This window comes from Trachurus trachurus (genome assembly GCF_905171665.1).
Source record: "Trachurus trachurus genome assembly, chromosome: 17".
NCBI lineage: Eukaryota > Metazoa > Chordata > Actinopteri > Carangiformes > Carangidae > Trachurus > Trachurus trachurus.
In genome coordinates this window covers 8644036-8667332 of record NC_139900.1, presented here as the reverse complement: position 1 = coordinate 8667332, position 23297 = coordinate 8644036, and positions in this window count along the sequence as shown.

The following is a 23297-nucleotide window of genomic DNA, read 5'->3' as shown; positions in this document are numbered from 1 at the left end:
CTCATTATCTAGGCTACTCAACCTCATGTGGACTAAGGACTGGGAGAAGTTTCAGAGTCCTCCGTGGCTTCTCTGAGTTACAGCGGGGCTCCGTGCAGCACTTAAAAATATAGACTTATTTAATTTTTTTCGGAACAATTTCTCATGTCGGGGCTTCAATACAAGAGGGAGGGCTCCGTGCAGCACTGCATGTCCATATGACGGTTGCGAATGGACACCACTTTTCTTCATCCAAAAAGACACACCAAAAAACATCCAAATACCTCCATAGTGCTCGTCTGTAATGTCCCTCTTGTATTGAAGCCCCGACATGAGAAATTGTTCCGAAAAAAATTAAATAAGTCTATGTTTTAAGCTTGTTTGTAGCGGAAGCTCCTCTTCCTGGTCCGTCCAAATTTCGTGCGATTTGTGAAAAGGTAACACAAACAGGTATTTGGATGTTTTTTGGTGTGTCTTTTTGGGCGAAGAAAAGTGAGCTGCGTTCACAACCGTCATATGGACATGCAGTGCTGCACGGAGCCCCGCTGTAACTCAGAGAAGACACGGAGGACTCTGAAACTTCTCCCAGCCCTTAGTCCACATGGGGGGGAGGAGATAACGAGTAAAATTTGAATTTTGGGTGAACTATCCCTTTAAGACTAAAGACGAGAGACGATCGGTGGTGGAAGACGTCGAGGCCTGTGTGTTCCCTTCACCCTGCAGACTGGGCCGTGGTGGTGAAGGAGACAGAGCAGATCGACCACCAATCAGACGGCGGTTCGATCCCCGGCGCCTCCAGTCTGCGTGTCGACGTGTCCTTGGACCAGATACCGAAGCCCCAAATTGCCTCTGATGGCTTTTCCATCAGCTGTACGGGTGTGATGTATGAGTGTGAATAGGTGAATGTGCTTTGAGTGCTCGATAACACCAGGAAAGTGCTGTATAAGTGCGCTCCATTTACTCCGACGTCGTTCGACCACATCATTCAGCTCGTTTGGCTCCTGTATAGCTGCGAAAGACGTCGATATCTTGGCAACCTGTTTGTAACCGTAAATTAAAAAAAAAAAAAAAAGAAAACATCACACCACCTCTGACACTCTGAAGTGGGTGAAACCTCCAAACCCACAACCAAACCAACATTGCTGAAGGAAAAAACTGATTTGTCCTTCAGTTGTGAAACATGTTAGTTGGATACTTAAACATATAATATACAATACCACCATTACCTATAGGGACATAACTGTTTATATTATTCCCACTGTTACAATTAACAATCACTATCTACTGCCACTGTTTATGGTCTGATGCAGCACCCACAATATAAAATAGATATCAAATCTACTGCAAGACAATTATACAATGTCTGCAGGCAATAAGATAAGATAACTTTTTTTTTGTAATTGATCCCACTTATGGGAAATTCACAGCAGCAGAGAAGTAAACAACGAGCAAACGTAAAGGGTAAAATATAAAAAGACACTCTAGTTATGTACAAAGAAAATCTACAGGAATTATTTCAGAAGAAATAGAAAGACTAAGAAGAGCATGAATGAACCATGTGAAACGTGTCCTCAAGCAACACTGTGAACATAATAATAATGATAAACTCAGGTCTTTATTGATCCCACCCAGTAAAATGCTTCTGGATAATGCACATTATGAATTTGCACTATACAAATACAAACTGGATTTAACCAAATTGAATGGCTCATAATTCAAGTTACAAAAGAGGATGACTATAAATATTAAAGCTGTGATGATTTCTGCTAAATACTCCAACACTGTGTCTGTGCCCGTCTGAGAAAACATGAACTACAGCTGTGAATTCACCAAACAATGAGCTGAGACTCACTGTGAAGCTCATTAAAGCAGAGGGAGCTGCAGATCCAGGTGATAATCCTCCTCTGTTCTTACAAAGACACTGATTACAGCAGCTTCAAAGCTGCAGGACTCAAACTTTTAAACCCACTTTCTTTATCATTTACCTGATTAAACTTTGACACGAGGACATCGGAAACTGATGCAAATAAAGGAAACGCTTTGTTTTTACTTCTTCTCCATGTGATGAATCTTTGATAAAGGTGAACTGGTCCTTTAATCGTTTGTTGTTGAGGTTGTTTCACTGGCGTAGCCACGGGTGTGCTAGGGTGTGCCGGTGCCACCCACAGAGGCAGCTGGCACACCCAAAAAAAATTGCCGTCAGACAATGTGTTGCGACACCTGCACCTGGCAACGTACTGACCTGACTGTGACCCCTCGCCCAGCAAGCACTGCGGGAGCGCTAACTGCTGCTACAGCGATGAAACAGAGTTCCCTGATAAATTATTTCAAAAAACCGCGACTTGACGTCCAGCAGGACACAAGTTCGACAACTGAGGAGGATGTTTCTCCCTCTCCATCTACAAGCAGGCCCAGGACGCCTCCGACACAGGCTAGTGAGGCCACACACACCATGGGGAATGATGCAGCTAACGTTACAGTGCCAGACGACCCCAATACAGCTGCCTCGGGGATCACAGATCTTTCCACAGTGGACGAGCCTGCATGCCAGCCTAAACTGCAAGCTTTCCCAGCCACGGAAGCTGTCAGTGGAAAGAGGAGGACTTTTTCTGCTAAATGGTATGCCCGATATAGTTGGTTGGAGTACAGCATTAAATTGGATGCAGTTTTTTGCCAGTCCTGTCGCCACTTCAGTACAGAAGTAAAGGAGGACAGATTCGGAAAAACGGGAATGAGAGACTGGGGTCATCTGGGTCAGTTTTGTGTAAAGCATGAATCAAGTAAAGCTCATGCTTCTGCTGTGGCCCGACACAAAGGTTACATTGAGATACAACGAGCTGGAAACTGTGACATTATACATCAGGTGACAAAAGACAAACAAGAGCGTTTAATAGACTCTATTGAAAGAAACAGGGCACACGTGAAAGTTGTCATTGATATTTTGCTGTTTTGCGCAAAACAAGGCATTGCACTGCGTGGTCACAAGGAGGACGCAGAAAGCCTAAACAAAGGGAATTTTCTAGAGTTGTTCACACTGATTTGTGATTATGACCCTGACATAAAAAAGCGCTTTGATGAGCTTCCAAATAACGCAAAAATGATGAGCCCTGACATTCAGAACGATCTCCTTGAAACTGCAGCATCACTACTCCTCCGAAAAATCAAAGCGGAGCTGCATGCAGAGACAGACACGTACTATGCCATTTTAGCTGACGAATATAAGGACCTATCAAAGAAAGAGCTCGTTGCTGTCTGCGTAAGGTATGTGTATAACGGTAACCTGAGAGAGAGAGCTGTCGGATTTGTCGCAACAGATGACATGACATCATCTGGCATCACCAAAAAGATTTTGGAAGTACTTGAACCACTGCAGCTGGATCCTGAATTGTGTGTGGGTTTCAGTTTTGACGGAGCGGCAGTTATGTCTGGTGATAAATCCGGGGTGCAGGTGCAGCTCAAAAAAACTTTTCCTCATGCAGTGTATGTACACTGCCACTCCCACCGCCTGAACCTGGTGCTTTCGACAGCTTCAAAAGCGTCTCCTACTGTGGCCACTTTTTTTGATGTTGTGAATTCACTTCATCATTTCATGACCGGAGCCAACAGACATGCACGATTTCTACAAATCCAAGAAGAACTTCGTCCCGACGCAGCCCGTCTGGAGCTTGTGCGCTCCACAGATATTAGGTGGAGTTCAAAATCAGAGTCTGTGAGTCGAGTTTTAACGTTGTATGATGTCATATTAGAAACACTGAGTGAGTTTGCGGATGGGTCAGGCCAGACTAAAATAGACGCACAGTCTCTCCTGCAACAACTACAGACGAAAAGATTCATATTTCTTCTTGTTGCGTTTTCTAAGCTGTTCAGTGCAAGTGATTTTGCTACAAAAAGCCTACAGTCCCCATCTGTGTCAGTGACTGACTGCATCCACATGATTGACGGCCTCAAAGAAACTTTTGCTACTTTCAGGAGTAACTCAGACGGGGAATTTGAGCGAATAATCAGGCTGACTGATGACATCATGAAGAAAAACGATGTTCAGAACTGGGATGTAGCAGGCGCACGGAACAGAAAGCTGCCTGCCAAGTTTGCTGACTCGCATGTGGCCTCTACAGTGGGCAGGGGCGCACCCATCAGGAGTGATTCTGATTTGCAGTCTTTGTGGATTATGATCCTTGACAGACAGCTGGTTGAACTGAACAACCGTTTTCAGAGTGACTCTTATGGAATAATGAAGGCTTCCTCCTCCCTGCTGCCTGCATCACCTGCATTTTGCCAGCTGGATGCATTGCGCGCTCCGAGTCGGCATTATGGACTTCGTTTGGAGGCCGCTGAAGTGACTGTGTTCGGGCAACTGATAAAACGTAAAGTGGACGGGGGACATCAGTTCCCGTCCATTATTGAAGTGTTGGATTCATGTGACAGAGAGGTTTTTCCCAACATGAACTGTTTACTGCGTATTTTGATAACCCTGCCTGTAACAAGCTGCACTGTGGAGCGCTTGTTTTCAGCTGTGAACCGGATAAAATCCACCAGCAGAGCAACAATGCTCACTGACAGACTGAACAGCATGTCACTGCTCATGTTCGAAAAAGAGCTCACAGAGAAACTGAACTCTGATGATATAATAGATGCGTTCAAGGCCAAGCCACGTCGTCTTGCCCTTTAAATAGAGAGCTGCGCAGTGCGCACAGGTATGGCTAAGCCTAAGAGTTGTGTTCAAAAAGCTTTGATCATCATGCGTAATGTTATGGCTCTATGAGAGTAAGCGCGTGAGTGTGTTATATTTCAATGTTCATTCATCTCATTGGGCATGCAATGTCTCTGTGTGTTATGTTTTTGCAATGTTTTTTTTTGAGAACACATTGTGCTTTTTCTCTTTTTTTGAGAACACATTTTGCTTTTTCTCTTTTTTTGAGAGCATGTCACTTGTCACATGACCGTACACATGTGTGAATGTTTAGACCTGCTGTGAACTACTGTTGATTACTGATAGAACGCACACAATGTGTGGATATGTTTTGTGTTACTAATGTTGCATTCGAGAGAGATACATTCTATGAATGTTTGTGGAGGTGTTAACAGTGTTGAAAATAAATTTGGCACACCCAGTGTTTGCTTGTGCACACCCAATCTCTTTTTTCTGGCTACGCTACTGGGTTGTTTTGACGCTTAGCTTCCTGTTACAGCTCCTCTTTGTGCTCTGACTCATAAATGACATAGATTTGTATATTTAACAACTCATATTTATTGCTTTTTTCAGTTTAATTTATTGTGTTACATTTCTTTTATGTCTGTTTGTCTGATTCATCTTATGTTTTGTCCCTGTATCAGACACATTGTTGCTTTTAAAATCTCTTTATGCTGCTGTTCTTATTATGAATATAACACATATATTGTAAATATTTACCTTTGCTCAGGGCCAATAGGGGGGAAAGGCGATGGGAAATGGTTGGGTGTTTCCAGTTGTCCCATATTGAAAAAATAAAATGCACAGCTTTTCTTCATTGCAGCGACCCAGTTCCCCTGAGAGCAGCGGAGACAGTGTGGCATCAGGCTTGGCCCACATTTGTTATTACACAGATGTAACACAGTAATTACACAGGAATTGCTTAAAGCAGAAGTAAGCGATCCGGTCGTTTTCGCTAATGCTGCGTTCCAGGCAGGCTTTTGAAATCGTAAATTACAGCTTCAAGTCACAACTTACGACTTTGTAGCGTTTCAGGCAACCCACTCGTGTTTTTCCGACCTGTTTTACCGGTGAAAGTCACTATAACGGCCACTCGTAACTTCCGACCGGTGAACTCGTACCAGATCGAACTGGTACCACTTCACGGTCGGAAAAATACGAGTTTCCTTGAACGCACCATAACAGTCCTCGTCCCTACGTCACCACATTCACGGCGTTCCTTGGCTGCACACACAGCCCTGCATGCCGTTCTCTCTCCTCATTGGATAAAAACTGTAGGATACGATAAATGTTTTCTCCTCGGCTCAGAGCAGAGCAGAGGGACTGAGAGACCCTTGTTTCAGTCCAAACACTCTATGTAAGTGATTGCTGTCGGAAGATATAACTATTTAAGACTTATATTAACACAAATATATCACTCACTTCTGCTTTAAAACATGATTTTGTATGATGAATAAAAGAAAATAGTGGATCAAGTCCTGTTCTGAAAGATAAAATGCACTGTCCCTTACTGAATCAATACAGGACGCTCACTTCTCTAACACTAGGCTATACTATGTTTTCACAGCGTAGATGACGTAGGGTTGGTGGGTTTTGTAAACCCATGGGCCCTCTTGTGGTGAAATCCTGAGGCCCCCCCACACTGCCGAGGATTTTTTATTTTTTTTATTTTTTTGGTTTAAATCAGGGGCGGGCTGGTCATAGGGAGGTTCGGGACGCGGTTGACCGCGGCTGCCTTCCGTCGCAGCGGCAGGTAGCACAGAGTGTAACATCAGACTGGGTCACTGCATTATGTTGCATATTAAGGGGGGATACGAGCGGGCGCGGCCCCTTCCAATTTGAGCTGATCCATGCGTCTATTAGCCTACATCAAATTAAACAACCGAAGCTGGTCTACAACGTGTAAAAACCATGTTTTTATTACTCAAACACAGCCCAAACACTACTCGAATAAACAACTAAACATCAAACTTCATGAAGCACCTCTGTGTGGACCCAGTCGCCACATTTCTGGCTCGTATACTACTGTACATTATGCAAAACACATCAGCGACCGCTCATATGAAAGAGCCGGTTACAAAGATTGGAACGTTACATAGCAGCCGCGGCTGCACAGCAGCACGGCAGAGGGAGAAGACAACAACCAGCAAAGTCCAGCACACACAGACACTGCTTGACCAAAACATGGTCGTACATTTCCTCTTACCTTTGCTGTTTTGCCGTGAAAAGGTTGTTTTATGGGTAAATCCCATAGACTGTAAGGTAAATCCACAATATTTCCAGTTTGAACAGAACTTTGACAGGTGTTACATAATCGGTCCGGACGGGCTTTAGGAGCGGCCGAACCTTTGTTGTTTTTTTGGTTGTTGTTTTTTTTCAACTTTATTTAAAGTTGTAGCAACGACAACATTTCAGTCTTTCCAGCTCACATTCGTTACAACAGTAACAGCACACTTTATCAGAATCAACCACTGCAGAGATAATGTTCATACATTGTACAATCATTTGATAGAGGTTTTGAGCTTTAGCAGCATCATTCTGAAGGACACTCATCTAAAATATGATTAGCCTACATTTTTTCTTTCTTTTTTTTTTTTTTGGGGGGGGGGGCGAATATTATTATTTATTTATTTATTTTTCCCGTGTGCCATCTTCACTTACTCTTAACCAGTAGGCTAACATATACTGAAATTTACACATCTCAGCAATTTCAGATGTTTTTCTAATCACTGTCATGGTTCATTCTTGATGCACTTTTTTGGCTTTTTTTCTGTCCTCTATTTGTGTGTGCAATGTGGCCCGCTGCGCACGCGGGCCCCTTGGACCTCAAAACCCATGTGGAATACAGCCCAGCTACGCCATTGACATCAGAAACAAACAAAAAAAAACTGAAGTTTAAAATCAGAATGACAGGCAAGTTGTCCGTTACTGTCACTCATCGTCATCATTGCCCTGGTTGAAATAAATAAAACATGATAAAACAGGGCTGTCGTACTTTACTCAAAGTTATGAAATCAAGTAACATAACTATCAATGTGGACCCAAATGCAGGAGCATACACGGGAACAGGTACTTGCCAGGCAAAGTTTATTAAATCCAAAGCAGGCAGACAAACAGAACACCATGACAGAAACTGAGGAACTGAAAGAAAAAAAATACAACAAATCAAAGCAACAAGCAACAGGTGGGGAGACAGGGAGAGCTGATTGGTGGAGACACAACAAGGAGCAGTGCAGGGCTGACAAGGTGAAACACAGGTGTGCAAGGAGAGTGTGGAGGGAAAACACGAGAAGTAACACTAGAACAAAATGCACTGAACTACAAAATAAAACAGGAACTGAAGAAAACAAGAGTCCAAAACAATAGAAAACCGAGCCACTGAGTGACAGCAGGTTCAGAGCCATGACGATCAATACCAGCTGCTCGTGGCTGCAGCGTCATTGCGTTGTCTGATCAAATTCATCGTCATCTCTGTTCAGATTAAAGCTTTGAAAAGTGAAGACAACAAACGAACACAGTTTGACTCTGTTTCTTCTCTGCTGTCATTAACAACCCGACCACAGCTCTGCTCTGCTCTGTTCTGCTCTCTGAGCTGCAGGCAAAGTCTGCCAATAAAGAAACAGGACAATTACACACATAATGAACAGTGCAGAGAGGTGAAATTAAAATTTCAACTGAGCCAGGTGTACGGCTGAATGAGAGAGAGTCAAATGTGCCACGAGGGCTCGTGAAATTAGACAGAAGGACGAGAGGAAAACTGAATGAATAATCAAAAACTGAAGTGAGGTGACAATTAGTCTGAGTCTGATATATTAATTTAGATTTATCTTTGTCAGTGCAGGAAGGAACAAATTAATGTGATTCCTCTTCTTTTTGCAGCAACAAGTAGTGTAACTAATTAGCTTTTCTAATGAAGTTACTCAAGTATAATTATTGTATTTTGAAAGCCTGAAAACTGTTTTATTGTTCCACATGTGGGGAAAAAAAGGGGGGAAAGTAACGTAAAAGTAACTAGTCTGTAAGTAAATTCAATTATTTTTTGGTAGAAGTAACCAGTAACTGTAACTAGAGGTGAAACACACAGGGAAAATCTCTCTCCGTCTCTGACTTCCCTCCATATTTGGTGCAGTTGAAAAGCAGTCGACTGCTTTCACATCAAATATTGGTTCAGTTTTGAAGGTTTTACAGTTGTTCAGAGTTTTACAAACGCTCCTCTTTCATCTTTTCCGAGGTTTTAAAATCATGTCGCTGCAGACTTTGGAGAATACGACTGTTAGAAGATGAAAGTATTTGTGTTTAAGAGCAGAGAGTTGCTGCCTCCATCTCTCCCTCTCTCTCTCTCTGATGACCTTATTTCTCTAAACGATAATTCAGAGGTCTCCAGTTAAGCCGCCTTTTGATCCAAATGATGTTATTAATCAGCGCCCAGAGGAGAAGAACCACTAATGACCTTTATAATGAGAGGGCTGGAGTCAACACGCTGCTGCTTCTTCTCCTCCTTCTCCTCTCGCCTCCTGCCGTGCACTCGTCATCCTCACTCGCTGCTCTTTTGTCCTTTAAACCTCTTGTTTTTTTTTCTCTCTTCCTCTTCTCTCCTCCTCTCGCCTGCACGGGAAATATTCTGTTGTTATGTTTAAAGGTGCATTGTGTAGGAATTCCTCCCATCTAGCGTTGCGGTTGTATATCTCAAGCAACTCAATCATATTATTCATGCTGCATTCCCGCTCCATGTAGATATGAATGATATGAACGGCTAATTCAGAGCTGAAAGGAACACTTCACTTTGTTGATGGGGGGATTACTGATTAAAGCAGAAGTAAGGTGAATATTTGTGTTAATATAAGTCTTAAATAGTTCTATCTTCCGACAGCAATCACTTATATAGAGTGTTTGGTCTGAAACACGGGTCTGTCAGTCACTCTGCTCTGCTGTAAGCCGAGGAGAAAACTTTCCTTGTATCCTACAACCTTTATCCAATGAGGAGAGAGAACGGCATAAAGGGGCGGTCCTCTCTGTGTGTGCAGCCAAGGGATGCGCGTGAATGTGGTGACGTAGGGACGAGGGCAGGGACTGCTAACTCCATCTGCTGACAGGAAGTTAGCCAAAACCACCGGATCGCTTACTTCTGCTTTAATGAAAAACAGACTTTTGAACCAAAAAATCGATTTTCATGAATAAATAACAGGAGAAGTTACACAGTGTCCCTTTAAAGATTTGACATTTTCTCACGTCCTTCCAAAAAAAAAAAAAAAAATCACAACTTTGTCACAGTAACAGGAATCTGTCTGTGTCACTACAGTGAATACAGATGTTGTGATGTTTTCTCTGGAGGTCTCTCTCTCTGCTCATTTCAAGGTGAGTGCATGAGAAGCAGCATAAACTGGTTCATTAACCGTTAATTATTCATGATTCAGTCGTGATACAAATTACTGTACAAATGGAAACCACATGTAGAAATGTCACATATGACGTATGTGATTTATACAGTACGTCCCTGCATCCAGAATGATGCTGCTGTATATGTATATGAAGATCATCATTATAAAACACATGAAAACCAATATTATTTTTTTTACTTATATTGAAAATATTATGACTTCACATGGTCTAAGATGTTATGTAGATGTATTCATGTATGCAAGTTTATTAAAACAGCAAACATAGATACAAATGCTATACTGCATGTTCTTCTTTTTAAAATCTCACATTAATTTTAATGTGTATATTCTGGGAAACTGGTCTAAGACTTTTGGTACCCGCTGTTTATGATGTACAGTATATTTATGAAACACATGAGCATACATGGACCTAGACCAACACAAACATATATAACTGTATGGAGCAGATGTAAATGTCAATATATGGATTTGTAATATGTAAAGTAATGTGCTTTTATTTTAAATGTAACGTGTGTAAATTTGACCTGCCGCTGCATGTCAATACATTATTACTGCTACAGATTATTATTGCAACTAGTAATTCATCCAATAATTATGGATACATCTCGTTTAAGATTAGAAATATTCTGAAAAGTCAGAGGATCAACAAAATCATAATCGTCACAAGTCACCGAAATAAAGAGTCTCTCATTCAAAACCATTTACACCTTTTTATTTAGTTTGATGACAGCTGCACTTCTTATGTGAAGGTGCTAGACTCAAAACTTCACCTGGGAAAGTCACATAGAAGCAAAAGCCTGAAACTGAATAACAGAATAAATGTCACAGTCTGAACCGTCCAAGTGTTAATCTAGTCACAGGGATGTTTTTTTTGTTTTTTTTAATCTTTAATTATCGACTGTGAGGAAAACAAAACATCAATTACTTAGAGATTACAGCGGGGTTGAAGAACTGCGATCAAAACATGAGTTATCACATTAAATCATACACACACACACACACACACACACACACACACACACACACTTACAGAGTCGACCGTCCATCAGCAGCTCCATCATCCGGAGCTGTAATCATGTTGATCCTCCTGCGGGAGAATTTGTCCTGAATGTTTGTTTCCTGTTTGTTTGTCTGGCTGAGTAGAGTGTGAGAGCATCTGTTTGGAGACACACATACACACACACACATACACACACACACACACACACTGCTCAGCTGACTCCGTTTTCAACACTTTCAGCACAAGTACAAAAACAAACTGATGCAGCTTCACTCCAGGAAATGATTTGCTGTTTGTCTTTTTATCATATTGAAGAGATTTTTTTTATCTCACACACAGTAACAATACTCACATGTTGATGTTTAACACATAAAGGGTCCATATGTAATTTAAGGAATATACAGTATATTGGTGGTTTTAAGAACCAAAAACTATCTCCCATCTCCTCTTTCAGCTTCTCTCTAGAGCTCTGGTAGCAACAGGTCGGTGTCAGCCAATCAGAAGAGAGGAGGCCCTGGGCCCTGAGTCTCTCTTCTGATTGGCTGACTGTTTTCTAAAGTGATCCAATAAAAAAAAGCAGATTTCAGAATAAAACACTCAGAGGAACCAAATCCTGCAAGTTGTTGGTGGATGGTGGGTCCAGGTGGTGAGGGGGCGGGGCTTTGTTGTGACATCACAAAGTGACAGGAAGTCCTGACATGGTTTTATGTTTATTAGGCTCTGTTTCTGAATACAGGCTGTGTGCATTTCTCTATGGACTGACTTTTACAGTATTAATATAGAACCTATAGAGCCGATCTATAATCAATCAAGACATGAACCTCGACCTTTATGGGACCTTTAATTGGAGCGTGTTGATTTGCTCATTAGTATGATGCAGAAATACGGCTGAGGCTGATGGGATTGTCTTACTTTTACACACTTTGCTGCCCAATAAAACAAAAATGCTGCTTTTCGTTCAGACTGATCCAACACCTGTTTATTGATAACTTTTTATTGAGATCCGAGGCTGCAGGCCAGAGGATTAGTTCCTTCTGTTTTTGAGAGAAGACAGAGGCAGCAGACGACACATGAACTAATCATGAGATAAAGATCGTCCCTGCAGTAAACAGAAACACGCCTCGGGCTTCCTTCAGGCGGACAGAAGGTGTGGGACGTGTTGTGTGTTACCGTCCTCCCTCTGTTCTCCAGAGCCACAGACTAAAGGAAACAGCTCTGCAGCACAACTTTAAGTTAAGACCAAGCTCATCCACCTCCATGACGACATTATTACCTGTTACCTGAGCAGCTAAACTATCAGACTAACTGACTTTTAATACAGTTTCATTCAAAAAAAAAAAGAAAAAGACTTAAAGGGATAGTTCAACATTTTGGCAAATTGGCCCATTGCCATAATCCCTATAGTCTATAAACAGCTTGCACCGACAATTAAAGGTAACAAACCTACTGTAGGTTTGTTACCTTTAATTGTCGGTGCAAGCTGTTTATAGAACGGCGGAGCAGAGCCGTGAGCTGCTCAGAGCTACGCTACGGAGGCTCATGGGATTTCTTGGTTTCCTTCATCACATTCACATTCACCACGCTATGAGATAATAACACAATGTTACCAGACAGAGTTGTTTTAGAGGGAAATTCATGCAAAACCGCTGATGCACGTTGCCTTCAGGGGCAGTTTTTCATCAACAGTCTCTGTATTTCCCTCTAAAACAACTCTGTGTGGTAACGTTGTGTTATTATCTCATAGCGTGGTGAATGTGCAGGTCACAACTTGTCCACCAGAGCGTTGTGGAGTTGTTGGATTGTGTATTTCATGAGTTTGATGAGGGAAACCAAGAAATCCCATGAGCCTCCGTAGCGTAGCTCTGAGCAGCTCACGGCTCTGCTCCTCCGTTCTAAAAACAGCTTGCACCGACAATTAAAGGTAACGAACCTACTGCTATGACTATAGGGATTATGGAAATGAGCCGATTTGCCAAAATGTTGAACTATCCCTTTAAACGAAGCACATCAGCGCTTCACTGTTGCACATTGAAACCAATCACAGATTTATTTGCCTTCATCTTTTCAATAAATAACATGTTTGCAGAAACAACTTTATTTCAGACACACTAAAGTCTGTTCCAGTGTTTTGATTTTATTTATTGAAGAAACTACAAATTCAAAATTAATGACCTGATTTATTCATGTCAGTGCCAACACAATTAAAACAAACAACAACAACAACAACAACAAAGGCACAAAACAGTTGGTAACAAATGGACGATGACTTTTAACAACACAACACTCCCTCTGAGCCTCAGGCTGCTTCTTTTCAACAACATCTCTTCCCTCTTTTTAATTTTTAATTTGTTTTTTCATCCTTAAAATTTTGTTTTTAATCCCAAATGCTGTATTTTTTTTTTTTTAATCCAATACCTTTTATACATTATTTAACATTAAACTGCCTTTTGGGCATATGTGAAATGTGAAGCTCATCCTGCTTCATTCTTTATTCACCACAATCTTGTCTTGTTTCACACTGTCTTTAATTTCATAAACAGTTTTTCTACATTTCATTTCATTTCACCGAGCTTCATCCCCCCGTTAAACCCTCGAACACGCTGAGGTAAATCCTCTTACATCACAGTGCTGAAAACTTTATTTTCTCTGCGTTATTATCCTCCACCTTTCAGGGTCTGTTCTCACATGACTCGTCGTGAGAGACTCTCACACACTCCTGAGGAATAATGATTATAAATCTTCATTGGAAAATGGCTTAAAGTCATCAAACAGCTGCGTCCGTCCTCTGCACCACGCCTCAGCAAACGGAGAGTCTGACTTTTATTTAGTGAACTGGGGGGGATTTTCCTCAAAGCCTCTCAGATTAAAGCCTGTTGGATTTAAAAGTGACTAAACGCATGAAAAGGTGAGGACAACATTGTGTGTAGTGAGTGAGTGAGTGAGTGAGTGAGTGAGTGAGTGAGTGAGTGAGTGAGTGAGTGAGTTTCGGTTTAAATTTGGGGAATTAAATACCAGCCAATTAACATTTTCATCATTAACATTATAAGAACTACATTTATTGAGCATAAATCAAACACACGAAGGAGGTGGGTGTGAGCGTTTGTCCTCAAACCTGCTCTCTCACTCTCTCCACATAAGTCCAGGCTTAAAACCTTCCAGGCCAGAGGATGTTGTTATGATGCTGAGACAAACTGTTTGTAAAAATGGGCGATACAAATCAACTTTTCTTGAGTACAAACATACATGTCATGTATGTAGTAATTATTCCCATATGTGGAAAAAATGAACAATTTTGGTATGGTGACGTGTTTAGACGGTGTAGGAATAATACTTAGTCTAAATATATAAATCATGTAATTTCTATTCATACATGTAAATATGTATTTAGTGTGTAGCTAATATCTAAATAACACATACATGGAGTCCATTATTCACATTTACATGATATACTACGTCACTACAATATACAGTATAAAGCCATATAGATTTTTACCAGTAAAAATCTCTTTTATATGTACTGTATGCTCACATATGATATGTACATGTATTTCCAAACAATAGCACGTACTGTATGTTTCATGTTTATTCATTAGCAAAACTTGTATCAGCATTTATTTATAGGCATACAATATGTTGTTTTAATACATTTGCATGTATAAATTAAACATATATTAACATGATTGTAACATATAATGATGTATAAAATTAATTATTTAGATATTTTCCATACAAATTTTATGATTGGAATATTATATGTTATAAAATCATATGAGAGAGAGAGAGAGAGTTATATGTACTGTATCATGATATAATAGTATTTCTGTGATTTTGTGAAGGATGTGGATGAATTAGAACTTTTTTTTTAATTTATCATCTTTACACAAAAACACATTTTAGTCACTTCAAAACACTGTCAGTCGACTCATGTGCACATGAACTACTAGAAGCTGAGGAGACGGTGGTGCAGGTGTTGTTTTATCCTCCTCCTGCCAGATCACCGGACAGTTTGATGAAGGAGTTTATCTTTCCACCGGACTGAAACGTTTCCAGGGACCAACTGGCTCATGAGGGCGAGCGAGAGACCGGCCAGGTCAGAGAGAAGCCGCTGCTGCAAGATCCAAGATAACATTTAATCAAACCTGCATTCATATGTGTCGGCGAAGACTCTCCACATACAACAGACACAAAGCAACAGTAGGTTTTTCTTTTTTTTCTTTTTTTTTTGGTGTTTTCTCTTTTCGTTTAAAGTTGTTTTTTTTTGGCCACCTTGTGTTTTTTTTGGTGTGTTTTGGCCTTCACCAACACCTGGATGAGTCTTTCAAATGTCACTTTTGTTCATTAGTTAATCACTGACTGTGTCTATGAGTTCTTTGTGTCCAGTTGGGGATTCTCAAAAGGACCCAAAATGCAGACAAGACGGGCAAAAAAAATCTACATAGGTGAGACACATCAGGTGATCACAGGAGGAAGAACACAGGAAGACAGGATACTGAACTTCAAAATAAAACAGGAACTAAAACAGGGAACGAGACCAACACGAGAAGTGCACAGTGTTTATGAGCTCCATGTTTAAAAATGCAATTTATAATGTCCCTATATGTCAAGATTGAACATGGATATGACAATATTAAGTTTATTACATTTATGCAAAACAATAATAGAGGGAGTTCTACGAATGTTTTATATGGTAACATGTTAATATATACAATGATTTTTTTACACTGTGTAGTATCTCCATATACTATATAAACTGTATATTTATTCAACATTTTGTAATTTGTATGTCATTGTAAATTCAATAGTTCCAATTTCTATTCTAATTGCCTCTATGCATATTTAACAAACAAATATTATGTTCATAGGTTCATGGTAAGCAGTAAAGATGTTCTTTCATTATCAATATAAAGTAATGAGCTTAAAGAGACTTGTTTATTCTGCCACACTCAGTTTTCCAGGTGAAAATAAAAATCCTAAATTGAGTCACATGTTCTTGGATCATTTCCCTCTTTGCGTTTGTTCAGCCGTTCAGTGGGTGAAAGTTGAAAACACCAGAGATCAAAGTGTCAGAGAAGTTTCTGATGGAGCCGTGAGCAGCAGAGAAACAGACACATGGGTGGTGTGGCAGCTCGGCGGGTGGAGCGACTCCTCCACGGTCACTGGTTTTACTTCCACTGGGAGCATCTGAACGGAGAGAGTGTGCTCCTTCGTCTGTACGGTGAGGTGCTGCTGCTGCTGCTGCTGCTGCTGCTGCTGCTGCTGCTGCTGCTGATGATGATAACAGCAGAGTCCAGTGAGCAGCGTGTACATATGATGACACCGAGGTGTTGGGATCTGTCTCTGTCTGCTGCCTCTGTCTCCTCTTCACAGGCTGAATCATCTGGTTGCTGCAGAGACAAAGAGGGAGAAACTACAGCGACCGACCGACAGAAGCTCCTGGCTCGTGTCCGGGCCAACACTTAGTGTCTGACGGCTTCCTGATAGGATCCAGTGGAGGCCGGACTCTTCCAACGGTTTATCAGCAGCAAACAGCAGCACAATTACACCCACATCTACAATGGAAACCATTACTGGAAACAGCTCCTGCAAATCTACATAACTCAGACTGACTGCCTCTCTCTCTCTCTCTCTCAGCATCTCTGCTTTTCTCTCCATTCTCCTCTTTCTATCCTGCAGCATCCCACCATTATTCTCCACAGTTAAACCGGTTAACTTGCATGACACGGAGCACAAGGATTCCTCCACTTTAATTCACATGGCGGCTGTGATTTCCAGGACTGTTGCTGCTGCTGCTGCTGCTGCTGCTGTTGTTTCTCTCTGGAAGGATTCAGTCATTGTGATCACAGTGATTAGTGATGGAAACATGGAGGAAACATTTGTCCTTTTCCTTCCAAAAGCAGCTCAAGCAGCACAAACATCTCCAGCTCCTCTGCCAGCACCAGCACACGCCTCCTCCGTCTTCACAGGCAACAGGTTTCAGCCTGGATCTCTACTTTGTCACGGGATCAGAGCCAACACGACAGTCGACTATATTCTACAGCAGCAGGTTTGAGAAGCTGCTGCTGCTGGAAATCAGAGCAAAGAGCAAAAAAAAAGAAACTGGATTTCCTCCAGCGGCTGGTAGTAGTGACAGAGACGACAGCTATTATGCAAATGGATCCAGAAATCAAAGCGTGGGATATTTTTCCACAGCAACTTGTTGACAGTAAACGAGTGGAGAGGTGGAAATTGTTGGGAGTAATCAGGCAAGACAGCGGAGCTGGAGAAACCGACACGGTGGACAAACTTAACTGAGCATGTAAAATCACAATGTGGCGTTTTTCTTCCTCCTGCTTTTACTCCACAGTCTCCCTGTGGAGCAGGAAGCTCACTGATCTATCCAAGCATGCTGTGTTAGCAGATGCTGCAACGATCTGCAGGATTTAGTTCATGATTTCTGATGAGCTCAAACTGCTTTTTTAAAGGGATAGTTCAACATTTTGGCAAATTGGCCCATTGCCATAATCCCTATAGTCATAGCAGGCTCAGGTGGTAGAGCGGGTCGTCCAATGATCAGAGGGTTGGCGGTTCGAATCCCGCTCTGTCCCGGTTGCTGCTGTAGTGTCCTTGGGCAAGACACCTTACCCACCTTGCTCCTGATGGGTCGTGGTTCGTGCCTTGCATGGCAGCTTCCGCCATCAGTGTGTGAATGGGTGAATGTGATGTACTGTAAAGCGCTTTGGGTATCGTTCAGGTATAGTAAAAGCGCTATATAAATACAGACCATTTACCATTTTACCATTTAATTGTCGGTGCAAGCTATTTTTAGAACGGCGGAGCAGAGCCGCGAGCTGCTCAGAGCTACGCTACAGAGGCTAATGGGATTTCTTGGTTTCCCTCATCAAACTCATCAAATACACAATCCAACAACTCCACAACGCTCTGGTGGACAAGTTGTGACCTGCACATTCACCACGCTATGAGATAATAACACAACGTTATGAAATTGAGCTTTCGTAATGGTTTTTGAGGTAAATACAGAGACTGCTTGCTGAAAAACTGTCCCTGAAGGCAATGCACATTCACGTTTTGCATGAATTTCCCTCTAAAACAACTCTGTCTGGTAACGTTCTGTTATTATCTCATAGCGTGGTGAATGTGCAGCTCACAACTTGTCCACGAAAGCGTTTTGGAGTTGTTGATGAGTTTGATGAGGGAAACCAAGAAAGCTCTTAACTGAGCAGCTTGCACCGACAAATAAAGGAAACAAACCTACTGCTATGACTATAGCAATTATGGCAATGGGCCAATTTGCCAAAATGTTGAACTATCCCTTTAAAAAACAAAAACACAACCACTCAGCCTAGAAGCCACATGTTTTTACGGGGACGTGTTCTTCACTATGAGTTCACTCGCTGCAGTGCAGACAGTAACAGTACAAACAGTGGCGACCAGCAGCCGAGCCGACTCTTGACGCTTTATGCTAATCTCCTCTTTATTTGCCCTTTATGGAGGCAGCTGCACCCTCAGGCGTGTTGGAGAAATGTTAGTATTGATCTGACATTTTGCCTTCCAGCAGCGATCTGTGTCGGCGGCGCTGCAGTGCAGTCTGAGCTCTGCACAGCCACAGATGTAGAAGCTTCAGTCAGTGTTTAAACTGTTTTTACTGTAATAATTATGACCCTGCTCCCTGCAAAAAAAACCCTCAAACTTAAACTTATAGTCCACATGTCGTCCTTTGCTTCCTTCCTTCCTCCTTGGATCAATACATCAAATAACAACTCACCACTGTGGGATTATGTGATAATATACAGAGTTAATATTTGATTTTATGTCACTCATGACTCAGGTCATAGTGTTTCTGTTCGTCAGGAAAAGACTGATGGTAATGGTGGATTTCATCTTTACTTTATTTTCTGAGCAGAAACAAATCAAATATCGAATAAATAAATGAATAAATGAAACATTTTAGTAGCATCAGGATTTTAGAGAAACATGCTGAGATGAACAATATGTGGATGTGACGTCTGCAACTTTAATATGAACTTCAGTTTGGCTCAGTCATGACGACGTTGGTCTTTTGGAGCAGCTTCATCTTCGCAACAGGTTTCAAATTGATAAATGAGAATTAATTAAAACTTATGAAATACAAAAAAAAAATAACAATAAATACATCAAAGTTGCAACAAACATGTCATGTTTTCCTCTTCTTCCTCCTTCCTTCTGTCTCTGACAGGCTCATTTAGATAAGACCCGCCCTCCTGTCGATTGGCTGCCAATCAATTAGTGATTAGCCTAATTAGCAACCTGTGATTGTGTGTCAATAGAAACACACACACAAAAAAACAAAAGGCACTTGAGTCCTATCGACTCCTTCGGCTGAAGGGCAGCAGCACTGAGCCGTCGTTGGAAACAAAGGAAAAGAAGTTAAAGGAGAATAAATAAGATGTGTTTAATGAATCTCACAGTAGGAACGTGTGAGAAACTGTTTCATTTCAGGACGTTCAACGATGTTCAACACACAAACGGATCGTTGAGCTGATGAATCAGAGGTCACCAAGATTTCACGCTGAAGTATAAGTTTCAGTTTCCAGAGATGGAGAGCGGAGCATTAAATTACCATTTATTAAACACAGAACTGAGACCGTGAGTTTCAAAAGACTCGGGGTGAGTTTAGTCAGGGTCAATTTGGTCTTTAATAATCCATTCAGAAAAATGAATATTCAAAAAAAAAAATGTGCAAATTGCATTCAGGTTAAATAATGTTCTGCTTTCGTTAGAGCTGCAGCAGTTTGAAGCAGTGCAGAGTGCAGACCGACTCTGGATCCAACACCTCTGCAGCAAAGTATCAAGTCAGTATCACATAAAACTGTTTTTATTGGACCTAGTGGCATTGTTACTTCACTTTAAGTTGATCTATGGTACTTGTTGTGTCTTATAAGTGCCACTTAATCCTGTTCTTATGGGAGTCTTCTGATAATGTGGTCTGATCAAGTGCGACTGCAAAATCATCACCTCGTGTTTGTTTGTTGTTTACAACAGTGAAATGATCTTAAATTGTGACCATAAAACAATAATTGATTGATTGAAAAACAAAAAAAAGGAGTTATCAGGTGTCCTTTGCTTTATAAGTGACATACACATTTTCTTTTTTCAGAATAAACAAAGGCTTATGGACATGAGAGTGTGTATTACAGTATAGAAAAAGTCAGATTTCAAGCCTGTTTATAGAAACTAGAGAAGCCGTAGCATTTACTGTAATTTATTATTAAATTGAATCTGGATGATTTTGATGATGTTAGATGAAGTTCGAACTCTGATCCATGTCACTTAGTCACCGTCTCTCCATGATAACGCCAACTGAGGCTCATGGGTATTGTACCAGAAAAACATATTTAAACTGAATAACCCTGTTGTCGTGCTCTATTCTCCATCAGTCACTTCCATCTAAACAAAATATTTTTACTGTAACAGTTAATTAACAATATCGCCATCGGTTCAGCAGCTAATTAAACACAAGTTTAGTTTGTTTGCGTTTGGTTTCGTCTCTCCTCAGACTCCAGTACAGTAGCTATATTCCTCTAAATGCTAAATAATACTGTACTCTCCAGTCTTTTATCGGCCCAGATTAATCAATCAGAGTAGCTGCACCTCATTTAATGCAGTAAATGTGAACATGTTGCCCTGGAGACAAAAGACTTAACGATCATTAAGTGTAAATTACACTCACACACTGGAACACGTGAAGTCATAAATGCCACATGAGACACAATGGGAGACACAAATGGCAGATTTAAACCGTGTGTGTGTGTGTGTGTGTGTGTGCGTGCGTGCGTGCGTGCGTGCGTGTGTGTGTGTGTGTGTGTGTGTGTGCATGCATCAGATTATCCCTTCTTCATCTGATGAGTGAGCTGCATGTCAACGCTCTGTGTGTTGACATGCAGCTCACTGTGGGGAGTGTGATCGTCATGCAGATGTGGTGGCAGGAGTCTGTTAAAGTCTCAAAGTGTGTGTGCGACGCGTGTGTGTGTGTGTGTCTGTGTGTGTATTTACTGTCCACCATTAAGATTATCTCTCCCTTTCATTCTCATCTCTCCCAGGATGTTTCAGGCGCCACATCTTAATGAAATCTAAACAAATATGGAAGTATTACATTAGAGCCAAGCAGACAGATGACCAGCATTCATAACGAGCAGCTGATAATGTTAATAAACTAAGACTCGCTGCGACTCGGCGAAGCTTGACACTCAACCTTCACGGCTGGAGGGACGGGAGTTAATGACGCGGGGGAAATGGTTCTGCTGGGAATTAGATGCTTTCATCATTTTCCAAAAATATGAGAATCTAATAAAGTGTGTTTCAGGTTTTCAGCTCAGAATATGTTTCATCATAATAGTCCATCTCCAGTGTTTTCCTTTTTCTATTACATTAAAACACAAGGGTTCACCGTGTCGTGGCATGGATCACCTTTAGTTAAAGCAGAAGTGAGTGATATATTTGTGTTAATATAAGTCTTAAATAGTTATATCTTCCGACAGCAATCACTTACATAAAGTGTTTGGACTGAAACACGGGTCTCCCAGTCCCTCTGCTCTGCTCTGAGCCGAAGAGAAAACATTTATCGTATCCTACAGTTTTTATCCAATGAGGAGAGAGAACGGCATGCAGGGCTGTGTGTGCAGCCAAGGAACGCCGTGAATGTGGTGACGTAGCGACGAGGACTGTTATTGTGCGTTCAAGGAAACTCGTATTTTTCCGACCGTGAAGTGGTACCAGTTCGATCTGGTACGAGTTCACCGGTCGGAAGTTACGAGTGGCCGTTATAGTGACTTTCACCGGTAAAACAGGTCGGAAAAACACGAGTGGGTTGCCTGGAACGCTACAAAGTCGTAAGTCGTGACTTGAAGCTGTAATTTACGATTTCAAAAGCCTGCCTGGAACGCAGCATTAGCGAAAACGACCGGACCACTCACTTCTGCTTTAAAATAAAGAGATGGGTGGAGTCAGACTGAGTTTTACTTTACTCCACACTTTGTCACTTCCTGTTTCTTACATCAAAGATCCTCTACCATGACAAGATGGCTCATTATAAACTGCACTAATGATATAAAATTATATGAAATGGTATACACTTCCTGTCTCCTTAGAGGGCATGGTCACCCGCACCACCACCTCGTGTTGTGAACGTGTGAGTGTGGATGGATAAAAGTTGTCAGTAGAAGGAAAGTGAGCTATTTATATTTTGTTATAATATTTTGATATAATATATATAACATTATAGGCCTCTGCACTCAGCTAACAGTCATATTTCAGCATTACGAAAATGTGTGAATGTTTGTAAATAGGGGATCTAGTGGCAGATCTGGTGAGAGTGGGTTGTTGAGACAGAAACAGGTCTGGAACAAAGTTTACTTGCTCCTGATTTGTCCGTCTGAAATCTAAATGTTCAGAAGAGATGTGAAAAATGAGTCCAATTTTTACTTCAGTGACTATCAAGCAAAAGAATCAACCATAATCTGAGCTCACGTTCACTTCTCCCATTGGAGTCAATAGACTCAAGACCTGCTGCTGCTGGTCTCCTAAAGGAGCGGAGTCATGAAGAAACCCATGGAACACAGAGACAGAAAACTGACTCGTTGTGGAGCGTCTTGTTTCCAAACCGTCTTTACATGTCACTTATATCCAATTGGAGGCTTCTGAAGGTTACTGTACTATTCTTTTAAAAGATGAATTCACAGGTGATTATTTCACCTTTTTGAATATGTAATAAGTAAAAAACAGCACGCACATCCTAGTTGCCCAATGTTGGGTGGGTGCTGGACCAAAAAAAACATAACATAAAGGTAAAGAAAAGTCCGCAACACCAAAGGAGCGCCAATGTAATAATTTATTAAAGGTAGGCTACATGACGTTTCGAGCACCACCGGATCTTCCTCAGACGTTAGATACTAGATATTTAAACATGAATATGTAAAACAGCCCCATGCAACATAAATATATAAACAATAAACTGTATGAGCACTGTAGCCTACATCTAAAAACATCTTAAAATCCACATCAGTATCCAAACCTTACAATACAATACACATTGGGACTTTTAGGAGCTGTAATCATTGTAAACAGTGTTTTAACCAGGTGGCCTGCTGCTGTCAACTTGGAGAGAAAATGCAACAGTAGATTCAGAACTTCTGAAAGTTTTCTTCAGGATCAAAGTGACACAGTGTCATCTGCACATTGGTGGATGCACTGCAAA